Genomic DNA, 24,092 nt, shown 5'->3' on the forward strand with positions numbered 1-24,092 from the left:
CAATTAGTGTTGAAGTCATGGATCATTTTAGGTTGAAGAAAATCCCTCATTACCTGAAGTTCAATTGAAGAAGTCTTGAATGCCAGTGGGCTCCTTTCATATGGCAAAGTACTTGTGCTGATTCTATTCCAACTGAGATTTATAAGGTCAGGGGGCTTCCATAACTCATCCAAAATACGATGGAAATTTTCCAGGTTTATATGAAAAAGAAGTTATCCCCAGGAGTTCAAAGACACCTCCAGTGACTATCACTGTAAAGGTAAATGGAATAAATTAACCTGTGACGATAAGAGATCTCTCTCTTAATCACTGCTATCAAGATTCTTGCCAGAGTCTTCCCTGATAGGCTGATGCTTCACCTGGAAAATGGACTCTTACCTGATAACTGATGTGGCTTCAGAAAGGCTGAGGAATGATTGGTAATGGAATTTGCTGCCCAACAATTTCAGGAAAAATGCCAGGAACAGAACTGAGGACTGTTCACGATGTTCGTAAATCTGACTGGGGAATTTGATACTGTCAGGTGTGAGGGCTTATGGAAAATCACAACCAAAATTTGGTTGCCCAGAAAAGTTCATCAGTATCAATTTCACTGTAGCATGTACGCCTGAGTTTTGGATAATGGACAATGCTCTTGTGCTTTCCCATTCACCAGTGGAGTGAAACAAGGCTGTGTGCTTGCTCTCATGGTTTTAAGGAGGGGGATTGTAAGAACTTAGGGGAAGGGTCTGCATCTGGTGTGGGACCTGGAGAGGAAGGAACCTGAGGATGTTTTCAGCCATGTGTTCAAACACCTTCAATGAGGATGAACACACATGATCATCAGCTATGTCACATATAGTGAAGTCTTCAATATGAATAGCTACAAGCCACAACTAAAAGGAAGGAGCGTTGGAGCAGGAATTTTCGTTTGCAGATGATTTTACACTGAAGGAAGCCTCTGAAGGTGGATAAATTCTTTGCTACTTATGCTAATTTGGGGTTAACAGCAATAAGAAAAACCAGGTGCTCCATCAGCCAGCACCACATCATCCATGTGTGGAACCATCCGTTTAAGCAAATGAAAAACTTTTGAATGTTATTGATAAGACCACTTACCTTGGCAGAATACCAGGGGTGTGCCCATTAATAAGAAGATTGAAACATGCATTGTCTCAGTTGTAGACAAACTGAAGCTCTATAGAGCCATTGTGCTGACCTCCTTGTTAAATGCCTGGGAAACTTGGACAGTCTGCCAGTGTTATGCCTGGAAACTGAATTGTTTCCATTTAAATTATCTTAGGAAGATCCCAAAGATCATCTGATGGGATAAGGTAGCTGGCCCTGAGGTCCTTTCTCAAACTCTACTGCCCAGAGCTCAGCTCAGTTAGGCTGGCCAACATTGTTCAAATGCCAAACGTATGCTGGCCAAGAAGGCCATTTTGTGAAGAACTCCCACTGGGCAAGTGGACACATCATGGTAAAAAAAAACCCAACAATACAAGGACACTCCCAAAAATCTCTTTTAAGGACTTCAGAATTGGTTGTGCAATGTGGGAGACACTGGCACCAGACCACCAGTATGGCGCGCCCTCATCTGCTGTAATGTACAAGCAAAGCAGAATTGAGGAAGCTCCAAAGAAAGGTGAAATGTGTGAATTAAAGAATCCACCCCAAAGGCTCACTTGTGCTGAGCATTCTGAGCTCATGTTCGTCTGAACAACTAAAGCTGGACACTCTCTTACTTGATGCTAATAATGATGTCGTTTTGGTCCTCCTAGAGAACAAAGGAGAACAACTGATGTGGATGTAGTGGAATACGATGGTGCGATAAGAAAGGATGAACAGGAAGATTTGGGGCAAACTTGAAAAGACTTGTGTGAACTGATGCAAGATGAGAAAATATGTACACAGTATCAGCAACATTGCATGGTGGTCAATTAGGAATGACTCAGTGCTTCCTAGCAACATGATGATCCAAGACAAGGACAAAGGACTCATGAGGGGAAATGCTATATCCATCACCAGATGAAGAACTAATGGACTCTAAATGCACAAAAGCTTACTTTTTTCACCTTATTCTTTTTTTTCTTTTGTTCAGTTTCTTCTTTTATTATTGTGACTAATATGGAAATATCTATTTAATCGCACATATATAATCTATGTCAAATTGCCTACCATTTTAAGAACAGGGGAAGAGATAGAAGGAGGAAGAAAAATTGGAACTTAAAAGTCTTGTAAAAATTAATGCTAAAATTGTCTTGACATGCAATTGGGGGGAAATATTATGCTATTAAAAAAACAATAACAGCAAAGAAAGAGAAAACTGTTCGGTTTTTTTTTTTTCAGCTCAACCCAAAGACTTCAGATCATGATCATCTTTAATGTACTTTTTTAGGCCAGCCAAGCCAAGGTTGATTTTCCATCTACTATGTGTCAGGCATTATGTTTAGCATTAGGGATACCGATATGAAACATAGGTCCTTTCCTCAAGGAGCTTCCAATCAAGTGGGAAGACTAGAAGCAAAAGGGAGAGGAAAGGCGGAGGGTGATGGCAAGGAAAGGGGCAGGGGCACGCATGCAAAGTCTGAGGAAAAGGGGAATGAAAAGAGCACTCTCCTTAAGGAACTTTTACTTTATTCATCTATCCTAAAGGCTCTAGAGACCACTGAAAGACTAGGAAGATTTGGTCAAGAGACTGATGATGGGACCCAGATGATGTTTTCATTCCTGTCCACTCCCAAAAGCCAGAAATGTTTGCTGATTTGTCTTACACACACACATACACATGCACATCCACACATGCACATGTGTGGATACACATACACATTCCCAGAAAAGAGACTCCAAGAAAGCTCATCGTAATACAACCCACATCTTGAAATATTCACATACAAAGGTCCAATGGGTTTCCTTGCTCAAGACTAACAGGAATCCGGCCTCCAGGAAAACTTTTTTTAATTGTAATGCTCATAATCCCAATTCTCTGCTCTTTTGTAAACTAAGATGCAGGATTACACTGAGCATTTCAGAGGGGGACTATAAGTATTTGGGAGGAAGGGTCTGTATCTAGTGTGGAACTAGAAGGGAAGGAACTTGAAGCTGTCACGTGCTGGCTCCCTTGATTTGCCCTTGAGCAACTATTTCTTCTGGATGCAGAATATTCTGCTCAAACATAAGCATTCTGTATACAGTTTGAGAAATCTGACCTACCAAGTATTTAGCCAGCACTTTGCACATACAATGCCCAGTGGCTGGAGATTCAAAGGCAAAAAGAAAAACAAAGCAAAACAAAATTTAAGAAAATTTGCCATTCTCTGACCTCAAGGAGCTTATAGTCTGATTACATCCTTCCCCTGCTCACCGAACTATAGTGGCTCCTGATTGCCTTTAGGATTCCCTTTCACGTACCCTATGTCCCATTTTAACTGGTCGGCTTGTTCTGTGTCTTCAGAGTCCTAGAAAGCCCTCTTTCCTACTTGCTCCTTGCAAGGATCAGTTCAATTCTACCTCTTCCAAAAAATCATCTTTGATCCCCCAGTCTTGCTGGTACTCTGTAACCTCCTCCCCTTTGGAGTTCCTTTGTATTTGCTAATTATTGTACATATTGCATCCCCCATTTGCACACAGTCGGATGTAAACTCCTTAAAGGCATGGGTCATTTTTATTCTTTTAATTTCCATTCCTAGGGTTTAATACTGAGCTGGGCATTCCTTTCTTGTTGACTGAATGAAATGGGATGGGATGGGATGGGATGGGATGGGATGGGAAGGGATGGGATGGGATGGGATGGGATGGGATAGTTTGTCAGGTTTTAGATAGGATAAAATGGAATGGTTTGAGAAGCTTTGGGATGGAGTGGGATGAGATGGGGCAGTTTAGGATGATTAAAAATGGGATGGAATGGTTTAGAATGGCATGGAGTCTTCCTCGGGAAACTAAAGGAATAGTGATGTCCCAGAAACCAGGAGCCAAAAAGGGCCCCGTGGCCACACTATTGATGGAGTGGCCCTGGATTGGCCCTGAAGGAGATGTTTGACCAGTCAACTTTCTTCCCCTGGGGGAAGATTTTGCTCCCTTGAAGGATGCCCCTCTGAGGAGTCATAGGTAACTCTCATTCTTGCTCTGTTTCTGACTAGCCACATCCTAAGCTTCCTCCGCAGGCAGGAGCCAACATAAGCAAAGGTTGAAAGGATGCTGGGGTACTATCACCACGGGCAGGCGGGGATGGGTAGGCGGGGACGGGCAGGCCCCGTGTGCTCCCAGGGAGGATTTCTTCTTGTTCATGGAATGGGGACCTTCTCCAGGGTCCCAGAGCCTGGTCCAGAGGGATCACAAGCCCAAGCACCCTGATCCCCAGACTCAGAACCATCAGCCGTAGGGCTGCCCAAGGTGAGAGCAGCTTTTCTCCAGGGAGCAGTAAAAGAGTTGTCAACTGACTCCAGGAACCAAAGGGGAAGGGAGGGTGGGGGGAGGAGAAATGCGAGCCTGGCGTCAGGGACTTGCAGAGCCTGTTGCCATGACGACAGAATTTCCAGGCAGCCTTCAGAATTCTGGGGCTGAGCAATGATGCTCAGGTCACCTGGGCAGCCCACTGAGAGGCCTCCGCTGGCTACCTCCCACTGCTGTGCCCTCCCAGTCCCCTTCCAGGGACCATTAGACAGCCCTGAGCAGAAGTCGGGGGTGGTCCGGGATGTCAGATCTCCCGAGAAAAGGCAGGAGCCTGAGCCCGCAGGTGGGGCTGTCAGTCCCAGGGAGTCACTCTGCACCCAGGCTTCTGGACAAGCTCCAGGGCCTCGATTTCCTTCTCTTAAAATGAGGGGATTAGGATGTTGTCCAAAAGACCATGATTCTCTGTAGTTTTAGGCGGTCACTGCTGGTCCATTAGCTACAGAGATCCGGGCGGGACCCTCTGCGGGGAACGATGGCCCGGGATGATTTATCACTGACTCCCACCACTGACACGGCCTCCTGCTCGACGCCGGCATTTCCCCCCTCGGGTCCCATCTTCCCCCCAGCTCCTCTGAGGCAAGGCAGCAGGACCGGGGTGGGGGTGTCCCTCACTCTCAAAGGTCTCTCTCAAGAACTTTAGACTCGATTCCGGGACACGGGAGACCCTGGCCCGCCCAGCACGGCCGCCCTCATCCGAGAAGGGCTGGGCTCCCTCAGCAAAGCAGAATGAAGTCACTCAGACACGAGGTGTACAAAGTTAGAGAATCTGCCCCAAAAGCTCCGTGGGCTGTGTCCAGTCTGTGGCCGAGCACTCCGAGCTCCTCCGGGTCTGTGGCCACAGCCGGACACCCGGTAACGTGGTAAGGTCATTAGGGTCTTCCTCAAGGAGGGGCAGGAACCATCAGGGACAAGCACGAAGGTGTGCGATGGCGGCAGGAGGCTAATGGGGGGCTGCAGCGGCAGGGGATGTGGGAGGGGGATGGGCCAGGGCGCCAGGGTGGGAGGCCGGGACGCCCAGCAAAGGACCGAAGTCCCGTTGTCAGGGGGCAGGAGGGAGCCCCTGCAGCTGCTGGAGCCGCTTGGGGAAGGACCGAGGTGGGGCCGGCTGAGAAGGACTCAGCCTCTGACAGGCCATTTCCCTGCTCGGGCACCTGTCCACGCGCAGGCCCCGTCTGTCCTGATCAGGCAGGTTTGGTCCCATTGCTGAGCCCGCCTCACTAGGCCCGGGAGGTCACATGAGCGCGCTGCCTTATAAATAACCATCATTGCCCCCCTTGTACCCCGACCCCGAAACATTCCCAGCCGTGTCCCTGTGCCAGAAGAGCAGGGACTGCCCTGTGTCTCTGCATCCCGGCTCTCCGTACAGCGCCGGGCACACAGTGGGCATTTAATAAATGAATGACTGATGGTGTCGGGTAACCTGTGGTCACTTCTATTAAGTTTGTCCAGAGGTTCCGACAATTGGTTCAGGGTGCCCAGGCACTCTGGGAAGTCGGACCGTCGTTCTTGTTCCGTGTTTTCTGGCACAATGATGGGCTTCTCCTGCTGCGCAAAGAGCCCCCAGATTTCTGAGCTATGGGAGGAAGCTTGACTGCCAGTGGGGGAGGAAACACGCAGGCGGGGGCCGTGGGGACCATTAAGTAAATGGTGGGTCATGTGAGAGTGTGTGGGGCATGTGTGCTCGTGGACTCCTGGAGCATGTGCTCCTGTGGGGGTCTGGGTGCTGGCGTGCACTCGAGGGCAGGGGTGCGCTTGTGCTCATGCCCTGGTGCTCGTGCCCTGGTGCTCGTGCCCTGGTGCTCGTGCCCTGGTGCTCATGCTCTGGTACTCGTGCCCTGGTGCTCTTGCCCTGGTGCTCGTGCCCTTGCGCTCATGTGCGGGTGCATTTTTAAACCCAAACTGCTGCGATGGAGACCCCTCAGCATGAGCCACTTCCTCTCTCCCGGCCCAGCATCCTGAGGGAGATCTTGATTAATTTGCCAGAGGGCGGCGTGCAGCGGCAGGGGTCGAATGAGCAGCCCAGTAAATGTATCTCTATATAGCGATTTATAAAGCGGGGATTCCATCCACAAAGACACGTAATCTAAACGATGGCAAAAAAGCGTAATCCGGGATAGTTAACTGGGGCCCTCTAGAAGAAAAAGACACGTAATCTGGGCAATCTAGAGCACAAAGACACATAATCTAAGTGATCTACAGCACAAAGACACATAATCCAAGATAGTTAATCCAGGTGATCTAGAAGAAAAAAGACGTGTAATCTGGGTGATCCAGAGCACAAAGACACATAAGATAAGTGATCTAGAACACAAAAAACACAGGTAACAAGGGATAGTCAATCCAGGGGATCTAAAAGAAAAAAAGACACATAATCTGGACCATCTAGAACACAAAGACACAATCTATGGGATCTAGAGCACAAAAACATGTAATCCAGGATTGTTAATCCAGGCAATCTAGAATACAAAGGCACATGACCCAAATGATTTAGAATGCAAAAGACACTTAACTTATGCAATCTAGAACACAAAGACACAATCTGGGTGATCTAGAAATAGTTAATCCAGGCAACCTAGAACACAAAGACACATAATCTAAGTGATCTAGAACGCAAAGACATAGTAATCTGGGATGGTGGGGAGGGATATGTGTGTGTGTGGTGTGAGAGTGTGTGGGTGTTGGGGGGTGGGAGGACATGTAACAGCTGGACAGGAAGAGAGTTCCACAAATCCCAAATCTAATTGTCAATTTGCTGCAGGGGAAAAATCTGAGGCTCCTCTACCTTAAAAGCCTGAGCTCCATGGTGCAGGGTCCCAGGGTCTCTGCCTGGACAAGGGACCTGGGGCACCCGATGGCTTGTTCTGGGGAGCACTGGTCCCCATGTCTGGATGCTGTTCGGTTGGAGTACACACTGAGAGAGAGGGCGAAGTAGGGCATCCAGAAGAGCTATGGGAGGCAGGCTTCAGGAATGGGGAAGGAGGGGGGGAAAGGGGGAGTCCGGCTCCTCCTTCTCCCTCTCCTTAGGGCACTGAGAGCGCCAGCTCCACAAAACAGAAGCCGAGTCAGAGCCGGGCACGTTGGCTGGGGCACACTTTGTAGGTATCTTAATTATACAGGCACCTGAAGCAGGAAGGGGCATCAGGATGGCACCCCCACCTGGCTGCCATTTGGCCCTCCTCACATGACTGATGAGCATGGACCAATTTGTCCTTGTCTAAGGAGGGATTTTATTTTATTTTTTAATTATTTCCTTTATTTCCCAGAGTTGGAGGAGTGGGGAGAAAGGAAGAGAGGGAAAAGGGGGAAGGCAGAGAAAGACAGAGATAGAGACAGAGAGAACCAGACAGAGAGGTGGGAGATAGGGGAGGGGCAGAGGTATATTCTGATGCTTCTTTGCTAATTCTAATTCTATTCTAATGCTAAAAAATGAAGACTGGGAGAAGTTGCTATCTAGGGGAAGAGTGATCTTGGGGAAAGAAAGCTGATTTGGTGAAGCTGGTTTCAATATCCACTGGAAACAGAAAATATAATTTAGGAGAGCAGGACCCATCTCAGTGTATTCCCATTGCCTAGCATAGTATCTGGTATATAATAGACAATTATTTACTGTTTGTCGATTGCCTGTTTTTTCCATGTAAAATTAGTGGTGGAAAGCAATTATTATAGCCAGGCAGTTAAAAGGACTTAGAAAGTCAACCAAGAATCTCAAACTTCCTTCCAAGGGAGGAGATATGATAGCCAAGGACTTCCATGGTTTAGAATATAAATGTGTTTCTAGAAATTTATGGAACAGCTTGAGAAGATTGTGAGCAGTAATGCTTTATATAATGGCAAGAAACAACAGATAGGAGAAATAAATTGATGGAATGCTTGGTTTCGGACTCAAAAAGGTGATGCCTTTAAAGCATTTTAGAGGATTTAAAGACCAAATTGGAAGGGGGCCACAACGGGAAGAATAATGGAAAAGATTGGTTAAGAATTCAATAACAATTGTTTTCCATCAATGCAATTTGGATTCTATCAGTCTATGATACCCTAGATATAGCAGTAAAAATTGTGTTAAGGAAACAGAGATAGGATAAGAAACTAATCCATGTCAGGGGAAACACAATGAGGAGAGTATTGGGACATCAAATCGGGAGATGTACAAAAAGGAAAGATACCGGATAGCTTTATAGATGTTATTGTTAAGAAAAAAAGACAATCCAAGAGATATTGGCAATCACCAGCTCATATCCCTACATTTTCATTTCTCCTAAATATATTCAAAAATAATTTCCATACATATAGTTTGTCCTTAACAAAAATATATGATAAGGGACAACACAAGTTTTTTTCTAAATAGTAGGTAACAGCAGACTGTAGCATTATATTCACATAAATACTTGAAAGGTACAGAAATGATCAAAAATGTCAGTGGGATTGTGTTGATTTGTTCATTCTAAAAGTAATAATTTGAAAAAAATCGCCCCTTCAAATCTTCTCCATCAAGAGCTCTCCCATGCATATGTTAAAGTCATGCAAGATTCCTTAATATGAGCAACAACAACTTTAATGTTTGGCGTGATTGATCGACAAGTCTCTGATTATAAATGTCAAACAAGGCATGAGAAAGGCAGGATAAAACATGCCAACCAAATGTGCCAGATACTGCACTGAGCATGGGGGATACAAAGACAGAAAAGGGTTAAGATCTTCTCTCACAGAGCTTCCATTCTAACACCTCCTTTAGGTCTTCTGATATTTAGTGGGCATCAGATTGGCAGTTCAACTCACCATGTGCCAGGCTTTATTGGTACCGTGTCACAGGTCTACCTCCTTTCCCAAATGTGGTTTCTTGGCCCAAATCTCTCCAGTCACCTCTCCAACCTTCCTCCACAAGAGTTATTGCTGGTACAGGAGGAAGCCTGATTAGAACTTCTGTGCATTGAAGGTACAGGGGAGCTATCATCATCATCATCACCACCACCATCATAATCATCATCCCATCACCATTATCACCATCACCATCATCACCCTAATCACCAACACCATTGCCACCATCATCACCATCATCATCATCACCATAATCACCATCATCACCATCCTTATCATCACTATCACCATCATCGTCACCATCACCACCATTATCACCATCATCAGCATCATCACCATCAACACACCATCATCACCATCATCACCATTACCATCAACACACCATCATCACCATCATCATCACCATAATCACCATCATCACATCACCATCATCACCATCACTATCATCACATCACCATCATCACCATCATCATCATCACCATAATCACCATCACCATTAATCTCATGCCCATCATCATCATCACACCATAATCACCACCATCATCATCATGACCATAATTATCACCATCACCATCATCATCATCATTATCACCATCATCATCACTATCACTGTCTCCATCACATGTGCCCCCATGCACACTCATCACAATCTTGCAAGTCTTTTTTTTTTAAAACAATAACCTTGCCAGGCAAGAAGAGCCACCCAAATGGTTTCCATCTTCCAGATAAGGAGCCTTTGGAGGTTAGGGTTCTCCCTGTGCTCAGCCACAAAACTGGTCCATGCTGAGCTTCGTGTCCCACAAGTCTCCATGTGGAACACTCCAGGTAAGGAGCACCAAGAACTTGGGCCTCCAGAGCTGTTGGTGGGATGCTGTTCATTTCCCTGCTGTGACACTGCCATGTGGGACTTTCACAGGACCACTTAGCTTCCCTGAGATAGGGGCCACAAGCATGGCCTGACCCAGAGGTCTGCTCCATCCCAACCAGCCTGGCTTATGGGCCTTTAGCAACCTCCATGATGCTGGGACTGGCCAGGCAGGGTTCTCTAGGGCAAGGAGGAGCCCCCACTGGCCCTTTGCATCATCAGGAGGGGCAGCAGTAAGTGAGCATCCCACAGTTAGAAGACCTGGCTCTGCTTCTTGAGACTTGTGGGGTTCTCATGGAGTAGCTTCAGCTCTGGGCCCCCAGTAGATGAGAAGATTGGGCCAAATGGGCTCAAAGAGCTCTCTGGGCTCAGCATCTCCGATCCTGCCCAGCCTCTCCCGTGGGTCAGATCTGACCTGACAGATCCAGGCTACGGGGTCCTCACACAGTCATGTATCAGGACTTCCTGAGGATCTACTATGTGCCAGACACTGTGCTAAACACCTGGGATAAAAATAATCACAATTTGTCAACAAGTCTTGGCAGTCCAGGTGAGTGGTAATTCCAGGGGGATGCTGCTCATTAGCTCATTAATGTGCTCCTAGCCCAGAGCCAAGGCGGGGCATCCAGCCTTGGGGAGCTGAAGAATGAGGACTAAGCACAGGTGACAGGGGGTGAACAACTCTTCCTTGCCCCAGGATCAATTTATAAAATTGAGTGAAAACTTGATGGGGACGTCGGGAACTCCAGGAGCATCATCGGGTAACACTTTGCACCCAAGCTCATCTTCCTCCCCAGTTATACCGAACAATTTGTGGGGTGACACAAAGGAAGGCTGCAGCAAGGGGGATTGGCTCCAGGCTCAGTTCTGCCATTGCAGCTCCATCAGAGCCAGTCAATGAGGGGAGTCCTAGCTCAGAGGCTCCCCTCTCCCTGCCCCCTCTAAATGCACCAAGCTCCAAGCTTCCACCTGGCCGAGCCCCGTCCCTCCCTCTCTCACCTGGCCCACTCCCCCCCTCCAGACATTCCTGGGCACAGCTTCCCCCCCACCTCCCAGACCTTCATTCCATTCTGCCATTAGTGACATTGTCTTTTTATAAACCCAAGCGCAGCTTTCCAGGTAACGGGGCCCATCTGTTTGCATCTTCCTGTGAGAATAAGCTCATATACACATACATGGGAGGCGGGGGGAAGAGGGAGACAGAGACAAACAGAAAGAGAGGGACAGAGACAAAAATAAAGACAGAGAGAAACAGAGAAACAGAGACAGAGAGACACAGAGAGAGACAGAGACAGAGAGAGACAGAGAGACTGAGAGACACAGAGATAGAGAGACAGAGAAACAGAGAGAGACAGAGACAGAGAGAGATAGAGAAACAGAGAGAGACAGACAGAGACAGAGAGATAGAGAGATAGAGAGAGAGAATGCTCCTAGCCCTCACAAATAAGGTGGATCAAGTCTGCCTGAGTTTGGGAACATTAACCTACTAAAAGAAGCGGGTATTCTCCAGGAATACCAGCTACCCCTCAGCAGCCAGGTACCCTGGTCACCCACAATCCTCGGGGCAGGAGTCTGTTCTCTCGGTGCCCAAACAGCCCGACTCCTTGCCTGTCAATTGGCACAGCATGCTCCCATTCCGAGGGTCCCAACTCTGTCTGGTCACAAGATTCCAAGTGCTAAGGGGACAATCCCCTTCCAGGGGAGTCACTTTGCCCTCTTTTTGCTCACCTCCTGCCAGGCTGAGGAGAGAATAGACCTGAAAGATGTCGTGAGTCCAAGTAACCCGAAGGCAATCCTGTCTAGGGCACATCCCTGCCCTCTTGAGATTGACTCTGCCCTGCCTGCCCGAGCCCCTTGGCACTCATGCTGGCGAGCCACCTGCCTCCAATGCTGTGACATGGATAGCTATTGGTCCCACTGGGGAAGGGCAGGACAAGGGAGTAGCTCTGGTAGAAAGTCATGTCACCATCACCCCCCTCCCACTTCTGCCTCCTTTGTGAAAGCACTCGGGACAGGTACAGAAACTGTTCTCATATAAAACCGGGAAAGTGGACCTAAGAGCGAGGACTTCTTCCGGGCTGCCGTTTGAAAGCCGTGCATGATTTTATCACCTCCTCTTTCTCACCTCGCGCTGATAATTCTTCCATAGCTTGATGTGGATCAGTGAAGCTGTTGGTTTGTGTTTTAAGAAAGGAACAACTTTGGCCGGCAGATCGTTTTCCAGAAAACCCAAGACTTTGCTCTGCCGCCATGTACGTGCCGAGGATCGCGGATGGGAAGCGGGGATGGAGTCTGTAGCCTGTTTTCGATATTCTAACAGGTGCATCTGCCTTTGGCTTCTGCTCTTCGCTTTTGAAGTTTTAGTGTTTTGGGAAAGCTGCTGAAGATGTGGGTGAAATAATTGCTGTAAATGATGTGATGTGTAGAGGAAGAATATTTGTCAGGGTGGCTGTTTTACCCTAAAACTAAGCAAATTCAAGATAAAAGAAGGAACTCAGACACACCCGATCCTGCCTTGGACACCTAGTAGCTGGTTGACCCTGGACAAATCATTAACTTCCGTTTGCCCACTTCCCTCATCTGTAAAATGGGGATAAAGACAGTCTGCCTCCCGAGGGTTTTGTGAGGATTGAATGAAATGATATCTTCAAAGCACTTCCCGAATCTTAAAGCACAACATAAATGCTAGTGGTCATTACCATTAGATCTTGGAGGCTAAAAGTAATGTCTGGAATTGATTTGAGCCCAAATCAAATAGTGAATCTCAATAATAACCAAATATCCAGATTGGGATCAAAATAGCCCGAGGAAGTCTTACTTCTGGATGCTGGAGCCTCTGGGGAAGTCTTACTTCTGGATGTTGGAGCCACCAGGGAACTCTTACTTCTGGATGCTGGAGCCTCTGGGGAACTCTTACTTCTGGATGCTGGAGCCTCTGGGGAACTCTTACTTCTGGATGCTGGAGCCACTGGGGAAGTCTTACTTCTGGATGCTGGAGCCCCCAGCAGCACTCTCTGACCAATCCTACAGCTGCCAAGTCACGTCCAATAGCTTTTGCCTCTTATGAATGCACAGGTGCCCGCAGATGTGTTGGTACAAAAATTACCTCCTTCCAGAAATGTCCATAATCCAAAGCACACCTGGAGCCGCCTGACTCTTGTGTCTGTCCTGGCTTGCTCCCAAGCTCCTCACTTAAGTCAGAAATTCTGCCAGCTTAGGGCTCTAGGTTTCTGAAGGTAGGATTAGGGGCGAGGGGGGGGGAGCAGGGAGATCTTAATGAATTCCTGAAATCTCAGGGAATTCTTTTAACCCTTTGAGGTTTCACCCTCCTCGTCTCCAAACAGGCTCACACCTGCGGCACCTGGCTCACAAGGCTGTTCTGGGGATCCAGGAGATGAGGTGGCCCGAGAGCTCTCCAACCCTTGGAGTGCTGGACAAGTCACATCACCCATTTCACCCATTTGCCTCAATGAAATCATTTAGAATTCGCTGGAGAAGGAAACCACTGCAGGATCTTCCCCAAGAAAACCCCAAATGGGGTCAGAGAGGGTCAGATATCCCTGAGATGAGTGAACAGCGATATATGCATTTAGGGATATGGAGTGTGTATGTGTGTGTTTATTGGGGGCGGGGGGGGGGGGGGGGGGGAGAGTGTCTACTAAGGGAGGCAGCCTGTCTGGGAGTCAGCACAATATGGTTGCAAGTCCCTCCCGGGCTCCAGGCCCAGTATCTCTTCAGGCCTCAGAGCCCCTTCTTTCCCCCCTCCCCCAAGTAGGGCCACTGGTCCCGCTTCCAGAGGTCTTGTGCCCAGGAAATTGTAGCCTTAGTCCCATCTCTTCCCCCAAAGAATCCTGCTCCTTCAACCCTGATGTCAGTGAAGGGGAGGAGACACAATGGGCAGTTACCTACCCTAGCTTCCCTGGGCTGACCAGCCTGAGGGGCTTCCATTGTTGTGGCCCCAGCGGGCCAATACTTTCGGTGGAGACCAGGACCTTCTGGGATGAACCTCGAGACCCAGAGAGCTCTGAATGCAGCAGTGATGCCCTAAGGGGAAGCTCAGGGCACTGCCGCCCACAGTAGGCCAACCATAGGCAGGCCAAGAGTCACGTGGCTTGAGCAGGAAGGGGGAAGGGGGTCAGTTTTTCCCTCTTCCCTTCCACCCCTTCTCGGCTTTTTCTTTGGCCACGTTTGAGATGCGAGGCTGCTTGGCCACTGCCCTGCCCGGCAGCTGTCCAGGGTACCTGTGTTCAGGGCCCTCCTCCAGCTGCAGCCCTGGAGTCCATCTGTAGGAGGTGAGAGTTGGGGGACAGAGGGGCAGTTTCTCCTCCCGTCCTATTCTGCTTTTACCTCCCGGGTTAAAGAGTTGTTTTAGTCACAGGTTTAACTCCCGATTCTCAGTCTGGGGGCCCAGGAAAGAAGGAGAAGTCCAGGCTCCAGCTTCCTTCCAGCCCCCTTCAACGATCCTACCCTTGGGCCCCATTCAGCCTCTCAGCCGGCTAGCTGCTAATCCTTTAATTGCCACCCTGGGGCTGACAATTAAAGAGTTCCTGTGTAACTGGAGACCTCCCGGACCCCATTCGGATTTGCATCTGAATGGGAGACTCTGGAATAAGAGCTTGTCAAGCCCCAAGGAATTAACTCTAGAAACTGGAATGCTGGGGATGAGGAGAAGGGCCAAATTTGGTCATTTGGGAAGGGGGGGGGCTGCTGCCTTTGTCTTCTCTGGGCGCACTGTGGCAGAGAACTGCTTGCAGAATCCCCAGGGTCCGCATCACAAGCTGGGGGGAGCTGAACTGCCTTTAGCTCTCCCCCCTTCAGCCCGGCCCTCCCTGCCCTTGGAGGTTTGCTAGCTTACATTCACCTCCCACAAGCTCGCCCTGTTTGAGGTTCTGCGGGGTTCTGAGCTGCAGCCAGGGTGGGAAGGCCCAGAGCTGGGAGGCGGGTGCCCTGCCTGACTCCACTGCAGCCAGAAGTAGTGGGCTTGCCAGGCGGCTCTGAGGCGGCGAAGGCCAAAGTATGGGGCCAGGTAAGGCTCTAATGGGAGGAGGAAAGCAAAAGGAATACTGCACAGTCTGCTTGGCCGGGCCCACCCGCTCTAACTGGCTAAAATCCCTGAGTGCTGCCGCTCACTCACTGCCCAGACGCGTCCGTCTGTCGGGTCAAGTGTCACAGAGCCCTTTAATCTGAACAATTCTGCGCAGTCTCTGGACTGGCCCTTGGTGACATGTTTACTATTGTCTCCTAGCTCAGCTTTTCAGGTGCCTTTCCTGTCTCCTAATTAGAAGGATTTTGAGGGCAGGGAGAGAGAGACTGCTGGGAAACTTGGAAAGCAGTCTCAGAAATTAGATCTAGAGCCATTTCAAATGCTGTATATCAAGACAAACTCCAAATTGGTACATAAATGGTGATATCAGACAAACATTAAACAAGGAAGAAGTTCCTTTTCTGAGGTGATATGAATGGGGAGTAATTCATGTCCAAAAAAGAGACAAAGACAATCAGAAAAGAAAAAATGGGCGATTTCCAGTGCATGCATTAAGAAATTTTTGAAGAAACAACATCGATGCTGCTAAAATTGTAATGCCTCAGTTTCCCTGAATTGTTCTCCTCTGGTGGCAACTCCCCCTTCTTAGCCATTAGGACTGAGATAATTAGGGCTGGAGAGCTCTAGCCACTCTGGCATTCCAAAGAGTCATAAAATTCCAGAAGGTACCAGAAGGTTCCAGAAATACCCAGATGGTACTCTCCATCTCCTGGCCCAGACTTCCTGTCTCCTGCTAGACCACTTTCTTATCAGAATTCGTGATCCTTCTTTCTTCATCCCCAGCCTGTCCGAATTTAAAAGTTATGGTCCATCTTGCAATTTTCACTCACCCAGTGCTCTCCCCCCCCCCTTGCCTTAGTTTCCCTGATCACTGGAGCCCTATAAAGGTCTCTGGAATTACTTGCTCATGGCTGTATGCTTGAGACAAGAGTCCCATTCAGTTGGGTGGGAGTCGGGCATGGATCCTGTTCAGTGCCAGTCCAACTTCTCACTATTAAAATATTAAAAACTTCTAATTTCTGTCTTGCCTCAGTTTCTCCAGCATTACAAAATTAGTACAGATGCAGTTGACTGTGAGAAAAATCTTCATAGGAAATTTTTGTGGTGAAAGTCTTATTTCATAGATAATAGATAATTCAAATTTATAAGATTAAGAACCATTCTGAAATAGATAAATTGCTAAAGGATATTAGCAGGTAGTTTTCAAAGGAAAAAATCTAATCTATGAAATCAATCTATCAAAAACCAAAAAAAAAAAAAATGGTCTTCCCAGCTTCCATTTCTTCTGCTTTACTTCTCAGCCCTTTAAAATCCAGCTTTCACCCTGTTTGTCCAATGAAATTGCCCTCTCCCTTGTCCTCCCACTTGTCAAATTGTTCCTTCTCAGGCTCCTTTGTTATATCAATAGCTGTGTTTAGTCATTCAGTCAATAAGCATTTATTAAGCACCTGCCCTGTGCTCAGCACTGTGTTAAGTACTGGAGACACAAAAGAAGATAAAACCACTTCCTGCTCTCAAGGAGCTCAGATTTTAATGAGGAAGAGGTAAAAATAGTAGCAGTAGGCTACATTTCTGCCGTAGTAATACATACAGTCCCTTGGGCACATCCTGAGGCTCTGCCCTGCGTTCTTTCTCCATCTCTCTGTTACTCTGTCTCCTTCTGTCTCTCATGTTCCTAAATCTACAATATCCAGCCTCAATCTCTGAGCTCAGTTCCATATCACCACTTTTCCATTGGACATTTCCATTTGGACAACCCAGAGGCACTTCAAAATCAAAGCACTAAACAGAGAATTCCTTCTTTTATTTCCCTTCTCCTCCCACCCCCTTCCTAACTTCCTTCTGTATTATTAGACATGTTCACAGATGATTTTGTGTCCCTTCTGGGGCAGCATCCCGAGCTCCTCTGACCAGCCACAGTCGGGCGCACTGTCGGTCCTCTTCGAGAACGAGGGACAACCACCACCAACCAAGACGCTCCCACGATTCCCAGCGTTTCCCACACTGGAGTCTGCTCCTCTTCATGAACGCCCATCTCCAACTCTTGCCAGGGTAACCTCCATGACATTTCTCACAATTACCCCCTTCCCTCCATTCTCACAGTCGCCAGCCTAGTTTACATACTCACAGTAGTCTCCTGTTTTCTCTGCCTCTGGTTCCTCTTAGCTCCAATCCCTTCTCCACAGCTGCCACATTAAGGCTCAGGGCTGACCATTCCTATTCCCTTGGTCTAAAAGCTTCACTGGCTCCCTGTTGCCTCTGGGTTAAATGGCAAAGTCTTCTGTTTGGCATTTAAACCCCCACAGTACAGCTCCAGTTGATGCTTCCAGACTGTGCATCGCTGTTAGTGCTCTACAATCCTTCTATCTGCCAGGACATCTTTGTGTTCTTCTCTGCCTTTGGCCATCCTGAGCTTTATTCAAGAGTCAGCAAAGCCTCAACTTTTTACACAAAAGTTTTCTGGTAAGCTGCCCTCTCATACCACACTCCTGCCCCACTAACTACTTTAAATATATCTTATATTTACTATATTTACTATGACATTTTTTCCCAGGAACATGTAAAAAGACTCTTAAAGCCATTTCTGCCTCTGTTTCAGTATATACTGTAGCTTCCTTATTCCTGGAAACTATATCTCTCATAATGGAGTTCAAAATCATGTTACTGTGGCTGTTTTGGTAGCATATTACACCACTGACCCATAAGGAACTTTTAGTCCCTAAAATCTCCTGAGTTTTCTCAAGAAAAATACTATCTAAGCAGGCTTCCTTCCATTCATCTTTATCAAGTTGTTTTCTTGAGTGTAAGTCTAGAATTTCACACTTAATGCTTCTCAGATTTCATCTTATACAATTCAGTCCAAAGTCTGATTCTTTCAGGGTCCTCTGAAGTCTAGAATCTTTTAGTCAATATGTGAACTCTTCTGCCCAACTTTGTATCGTCCAAAAATTTGACAAAACAAGGTAACTATGGCTTTCTCCAAGTCACTGATGAAATACACTACCCATTGCGATGAGCCAAAGAGAGATCAACTTCCCTGGAAACTTCTTGCCAAATTAACATTGACGACTCTTTGAGTTTGGTCATTTGGTAATTCGGACATCCCTGAAGCCACCAATTGTACTTGCTTCTAGTCTCTATCTTTTCCCCTTTTATACAATAATATTATAAATATTTTATCAAATATTTGCTAAGAGTCTTGGCAAATTGAATCTCCGGTAATCTCCTGTTAGGTTATTTTATCCCCTTCCCCAGTATCATCAGCCTGATACTGCCTGTGCTTGAACTGGTTCCTTCTGATCCCTGCTTCCTCTTTGATAAATTTGCTATCATCTGTTTAGTTGTTTCAAGAATCTGTAAAGCCAAGTCAAGCTCATGGCATTAGACTATGAAGATTCTGTTCTCCACTCTTTTTGGAAAAGAGTGAAATCTTCCCTTCTCAAGTCATTTAGAACAGTACTGATAGTGATTTCAGCTATCACAACTCTATAGAACTTTTACTGATGGTAAAGGAAGCTCATCTGCACTAGGGGGCTTGAACCCCAGCAGAACTACTCACACAGTACTTCCCCTGATCCTTATATCACTTTCCAACTAGCCATTTTTGTTTTGTCCTTTGCGACTCAAAACTCCTTCAATTTGGCAAAAGGGAAGCAAAATAACATTTGAGTTGCTCTATAGTGAATTATTACCTTTACATCTTCCTGAACAGTCGATCTCTATCTTCTTTGATCTTCTTCTCTTTCTCCTTCTGTCTCTGTCTCTTTCTGTCTCTGTCAGTCTGTCTTTCTCTCTGTCTTTCTGAGTGTGTGTATGTGTCTCTCATCTTTCAAAAACAAACAAAAAAAACACTTTTGTTTTCCTTGCTTTTCTAGCTACCATCTGCTCCTGAGCTTTACATTCCTTATGTTATTATTGCAGGAACTCACTCACTTTAATCCTAATCTTCTGGTCACTGTCCTAGCTTCCATCTTTTTGTTAGAGATCTGAGATGATTGGAGATTTCCCTGTGTGTCTACATCAGGTTTTTTTTTACAACCTTATTTTGTTTTGTTTTTTCACCCTGATGGAAGTTTATTTTTGTGTATTTAGATTTCCCCATCCTCTTGGCTTGTCTACTATGTAAAATCAGAGTCCACAGGATAGTCACTCCTGTTCCTCTGAACCCTTTGTAATTGTCTTTTTTTTAAAACCTCGAGGGTATATGGGAGACCATGCTCAGATTTCCTCTCTTCATTCACAAATTTTAAAAGATAATGACCATTTACCTCAAAATTTTTTCATCATTTCCCACTGCTACCTTCTACTGTATCTCCATCAAGAGATTATATCTGTACTAGAATCATTCATTCCACTCTCCTTTGTGGCATGAAATTATCCTTAGGATAAACTGAAAAGGTGTTACCCATTCTAATTTTGACAGGGAAAGAAAGGAGAAAGAGAGAGGCGGGGGGGGGGGGGGGAACAGAGACAGACACAGAGACAGAGAGACAGACACAGAGACAGAGAGACAGACACAGAGACAGAGAGACAGACACAGAGACAGAGAGACAGACACAGAGACAGAGAGACAGACACAGAGACAGAGAGACAGACACAGTGACAGAGAGAGAGAGAGAGAGAAAGAGAGAGAGAGAGAGAAATAGAGACAGAATAGAGGGAGAGAGAAAAAGAGAGAGAGACAGAGAGACAGACACAGAGATAGAAGATCTATGAATAATTGAAATCTCCCAATATCAATACATAATGTCTGGTTAGTTTATATAGTATTCTATGATTAGAATCTACTTTTTCTGTCCACATGGTTGATAGAATGCCCAAATGACAAAATTACTTCTGTTTCTCCCTATGTTGCCCTTCATCCAAATGCCTTTCACCATGCTTTTCCTCTCTTGTTCCTCTATTTCTGGGTAATATCCACTGCTATTGCATCATGAATTCCATCCCCCAAGTCTCTGTGACACATTCGAATTAACTTCACCTCATAGTATAAAGAGCTTTGGTTCATCCTGTTATTGTTTTTCATTTGTATATGACTAGAGTCATTGGGGACCATGATTTCTACTACAGCGTTCTTTTTTGAAGTCTGTCTCTTGTGAATGTCTGTATTTCTGAAGTACTCTCCAAGCCTCATTGCAGCTAATTTATAACATAGATATATAAGGGGGTGTGGGGGGGTGTTCAGTCCCTATCCTTTTTCAATTTAAAGTCCTTTTGATTAGATTTTCAGGATTCCAGGAAAATAAATTCTTCTGAGCTTTTGCAAGTATTCTCTCCTTTCCATTTCTGGGTAGGAACCTGTCATTCTTATATTTCAAGCCATGTTCCAGGAATTCAAACCCCGCTTTCTGCTATCATCTTTCCAGCCAGCTGCTCCCTTCCCAATTTGGCTTTTCGCTTTTGCATTCCTTGTATGGGTATTACTGATGACAGTACCACCTGTGCCCTTGTCATGCTGAATGTCTTATCCAAGATTTAACTGTATCTAGCAGTGTTTTTGAGGCTCTCTCTGGTAGTATTACTCTGAAACAGCAAAAGGGAGAAGTAGCAAGTTAAGTAGTCTTGGGAGTATTTCTCTGTCATGTGTAGGAAGTGAGCCCTCCAGGAGGATAACAGACCTCTCTGTGAAGTCATCAACCACCTCTGCTGTTCTGATTGCCCAGTGGACAACATCTGTGCCTCTATTTGATCATTCATTAGAGACAAGTAGCGACCTCTTCTCCTACTCAGGTTCCTCCCTGCAGGAAGAGCTATGTATATTTACATCTACATCAGATTGATTTCTATGTCTTGATCTATCTCTGGATTAGTACCTATATCAATATTTATATCATCTACTTCTATGTCTCCATTTCTCGCATCTGTATCTATACCTTCTATACCTACATCTATATCATCTATGTATTATGTAGACACTTATGTATGTACTTCTCTCCAGGCTTTATCTTGTCTTCCCCTCTGCTACTTCAAACCCTTTGCTTTGCTGAATGAGGAAGGCGCTTCTTCATTCTTTTTCCTACTCTTTCTCCTCCTCTTCTTCCTTTCTCTAAAAAACTGCTTTCTCTTGGTTCTTCTACTTCTGTTTGATGCTTTTAAGACTCGTTGATTTGGAGTCACTTTTTTAGGCCACTTAATCAGCATGTTTTTAAGACTTATTTACTTAGACTTCTGAGTTATGTGAACAACAAGATAGAGAAAGGTATTTTTTTCTGATATGACCTTTCAAAACTTTTTGGAATAGGGATTTTGTACCAAAAATAGAGCAAACCTATGTTTTCTTGGTCCAGCACACCTGAAATCTGAAAGAGGACTTAGAAAGAAATGAAACTGCCGCCTACCCAAAGCACACATAGTACTTCACTTGGTCAGTCCAGAACCCCAAATCTTCCTCTTTTTCTACCTCCCTGAGGAAGTTTGCAGGGCTTGAGTGCCTATTGATCTAACAGCCTACTGCGCTGCAAAAGATTTCTCCAGGAGAAAAGAACAACTGAGAGAATGGGTCAGGACACATGTCTGGGTTTTAAATGGAGTGCAACCTCACACTCCAACACCCCCACTCCCTCCAGATCCTCAGATATTCAAACTCACAGTGGCAGAAGTCATCGTTGGCTTTAGCCATAGTTCTCCAGGCTGTGAGGCTTGAGAGCTGAGGAATAGAGGAAATGGAAAGAATATTGTGCATAGAAAATATGTAACATTCGCTAAGCATGCAGTCTTCAACTGGGATCAGTTCCATCCTCCCAAAACTCATTTGTGAAAGAGCCCAAATCTGTTGAACCATGAATTTCCCAGAATGGAAGAATGCTGAAATGCTTTGAGATCTAATCCCAAGAAAAACCTCCATCAGAAAGGGAGAGAGTTAGAAAGTAAGCAATATAGGAAAATAAGGGTGAAAAAAATGGAAGTCGCCAAAGATCTCAAGAAAAAGAAAACTCAAGGATTTTGAATAGAAACTAATATATCAATAAAGGAAAACATTATTTACATAACAAAATATGACTTCCAAATCTAGTAATAAGTACAGGCATTTATCTCTCTCCTTCCCATACACACATATATATTATACACAAATATATGACTAATAAGAAGTTCCTAAAAAAAATTGAAAAGTATTCATAATCACTTGGTTCACAGGTATTACACATTACACATTTAAAAAAAAAAAACTTTTTCACTGTATTTAATTATGCTGATTTTTTTTTCCTCTTTCATTTTGGGGGTGCTTTAAAATACTATTTATTATGGGGAATAGTTCTTTTGGAAGAGAAAGTGAAAGTGAATTTGGGACAACAATGATGATGCAAAAAATGGTAGACATCCATAAAAACATTTTTAAAAAACCAGTTTACCCATCCATCATCCATACCCCTATACCTACATTTGGATATCTCCAAGGCTTAGGTTTTAAACAAAGGTCTTAGACCCTTTTCCTTGCTCTCTTGACAATCTCATCACTTCTTATAAGTTCAATTATTATTCATATGATTGATTCTAAACTCTACTAAATTCTATTTTTACATCATCATTTGCCCATTGGGACACACTGCCTGGGTATCCCCTCTGCCCCCACCACCATTCTCCAGCATCCTTCTTATTTTGGAAGATCTCTAGGCTCCCACAACCTTCTTGTGGTGGAAAGATGCCTCCACTCCTATAATCCCTTGCCATGATTGGTCAATTCCTCTGAGGATTTTCTTTTTAAGGATGACTTATTCATTTCTTTATTCTTCTCTAGGCCTTGCTCTTAACTCTCCGGACTTCTTTCTCCATCACGTCCTTATGAGAGCCTTCTCCCCCCCCACCCCCCACTTTTTGGCTCTTCCTGGAGTGCTATTTTCTTTTATTAGCAAGTAAATTTCTTCGGGGCTTCAATTGTCTTTTCTTCCATTTGTATCCCAGTAATTAGTGCTATGCCTGGCACTTGGCTCGGTAGATGATTGTTACCTTAATATCAAAATCAAAACAAATTCTACCTCATGTTCTTTCCTCTCTTTCTCCTCCACCAACCCTGATTTTGATTGAGAGCAACGCCCTCTCCCACGGCTCAGGAGCTTAGCTCCATCTTGGGCACATCCCTTTTCATATCTTGAGACCCAAGCATTGCTAAGTCTTGCTGACCCCCAGGGCCTTCAAATTCACCATCTTTTTTTCACGGTCACCCCCAGTACAACCCCGTGTCACCTCTTGCTTGGATTGCTTTAACACCTCCAGGAACTGGATTTTCTGTCTCCATTCTCTCCTTACTCTACGCTCTCCCAAGTGGCCAAAATAACATCCCTCAGAGCTCAGCTCCGTTTAGGTCCCTCTGGGGCCCAAAGGCTTCAATGGCTCCTGTGGATCTAAAAAAAAAAACGCAAATACTTCCCCCTGGTTTTTAAGGTCCTGAGTAAGCCGGCTTCTCCCAGCCTCTCCGGCCCTACTTCAGACTGACCCAGAAGCCAGCTTACGCTCCTAACTTTGCTCTGCTCCTCCCTATCACCCTGTCGGAGCTGTTGCCCCAGGCCTGAAATGCCCAGTTTCCCACTTAATAGCCCTATGGTCGTCCAGTCCAGGCTATCGGGAACAAAAGGGAGGGGAAGGCTTCCAGAACATGTTTGGCTATTTATAGGCCAGGGCTACACGTCCTGCTGCCGGGGTGTTACGGGAATTGCTTTGGTTCTTGCCTGGGTGGGATGAAGCGGCTGCTGCTCTCGCACCTCTGAGATTCCGGGACTCTGCAGAGCGAAGGCAATGGCTCCCATTCTCCCCCACCCATCTCCCATTGTCCCCCGCCCATCTCCCACTCCCCGGCTCCCTCAGGACTGGTCAGAGGCTGCCTCCCACACCAAATCTCCCTGATCCCCCAGGCCCCTGAGACAGCTGTGGCGTGGATCGGGTTGCCGGCCAACTGTGTTTGGGCTTAACGCCGAAAGGACTCGGATTACTTAACTCCCAGCA

General features: G+C 46.0%; 1 long non-coding RNA gene across 1 annotated transcript; it reads right to left on the minus strand.

Moving 5' to 3' along the window:
- Nucleotides 1-20,153: 20,153 nt before the first annotated feature.
- On the minus strand, nt 20,154-21,869 carry LOC127546880 (uncharacterized). Its single transcript, XR_007950048.1, has 2 exons — nt 21,744-21,869; nt 20,154-20,678 (listed from the first exon to the last, which is right to left on the minus strand). It is a non-coding gene; the product is annotated as an uncharacterized LOC127546880 (long non-coding RNA).
- Nucleotides 21,870-24,092: the final 2,223 nt, after the last annotated feature.

Source organism: Antechinus flavipes, chromosome 1 (assembly GCF_016432865.1).
Source record: "Antechinus flavipes isolate AdamAnt ecotype Samford, QLD, Australia chromosome 1, AdamAnt_v2, whole genome shotgun sequence".
NCBI lineage: Eukaryota > Metazoa > Chordata > Mammalia > Dasyuromorphia > Dasyuridae > Antechinus > Antechinus flavipes.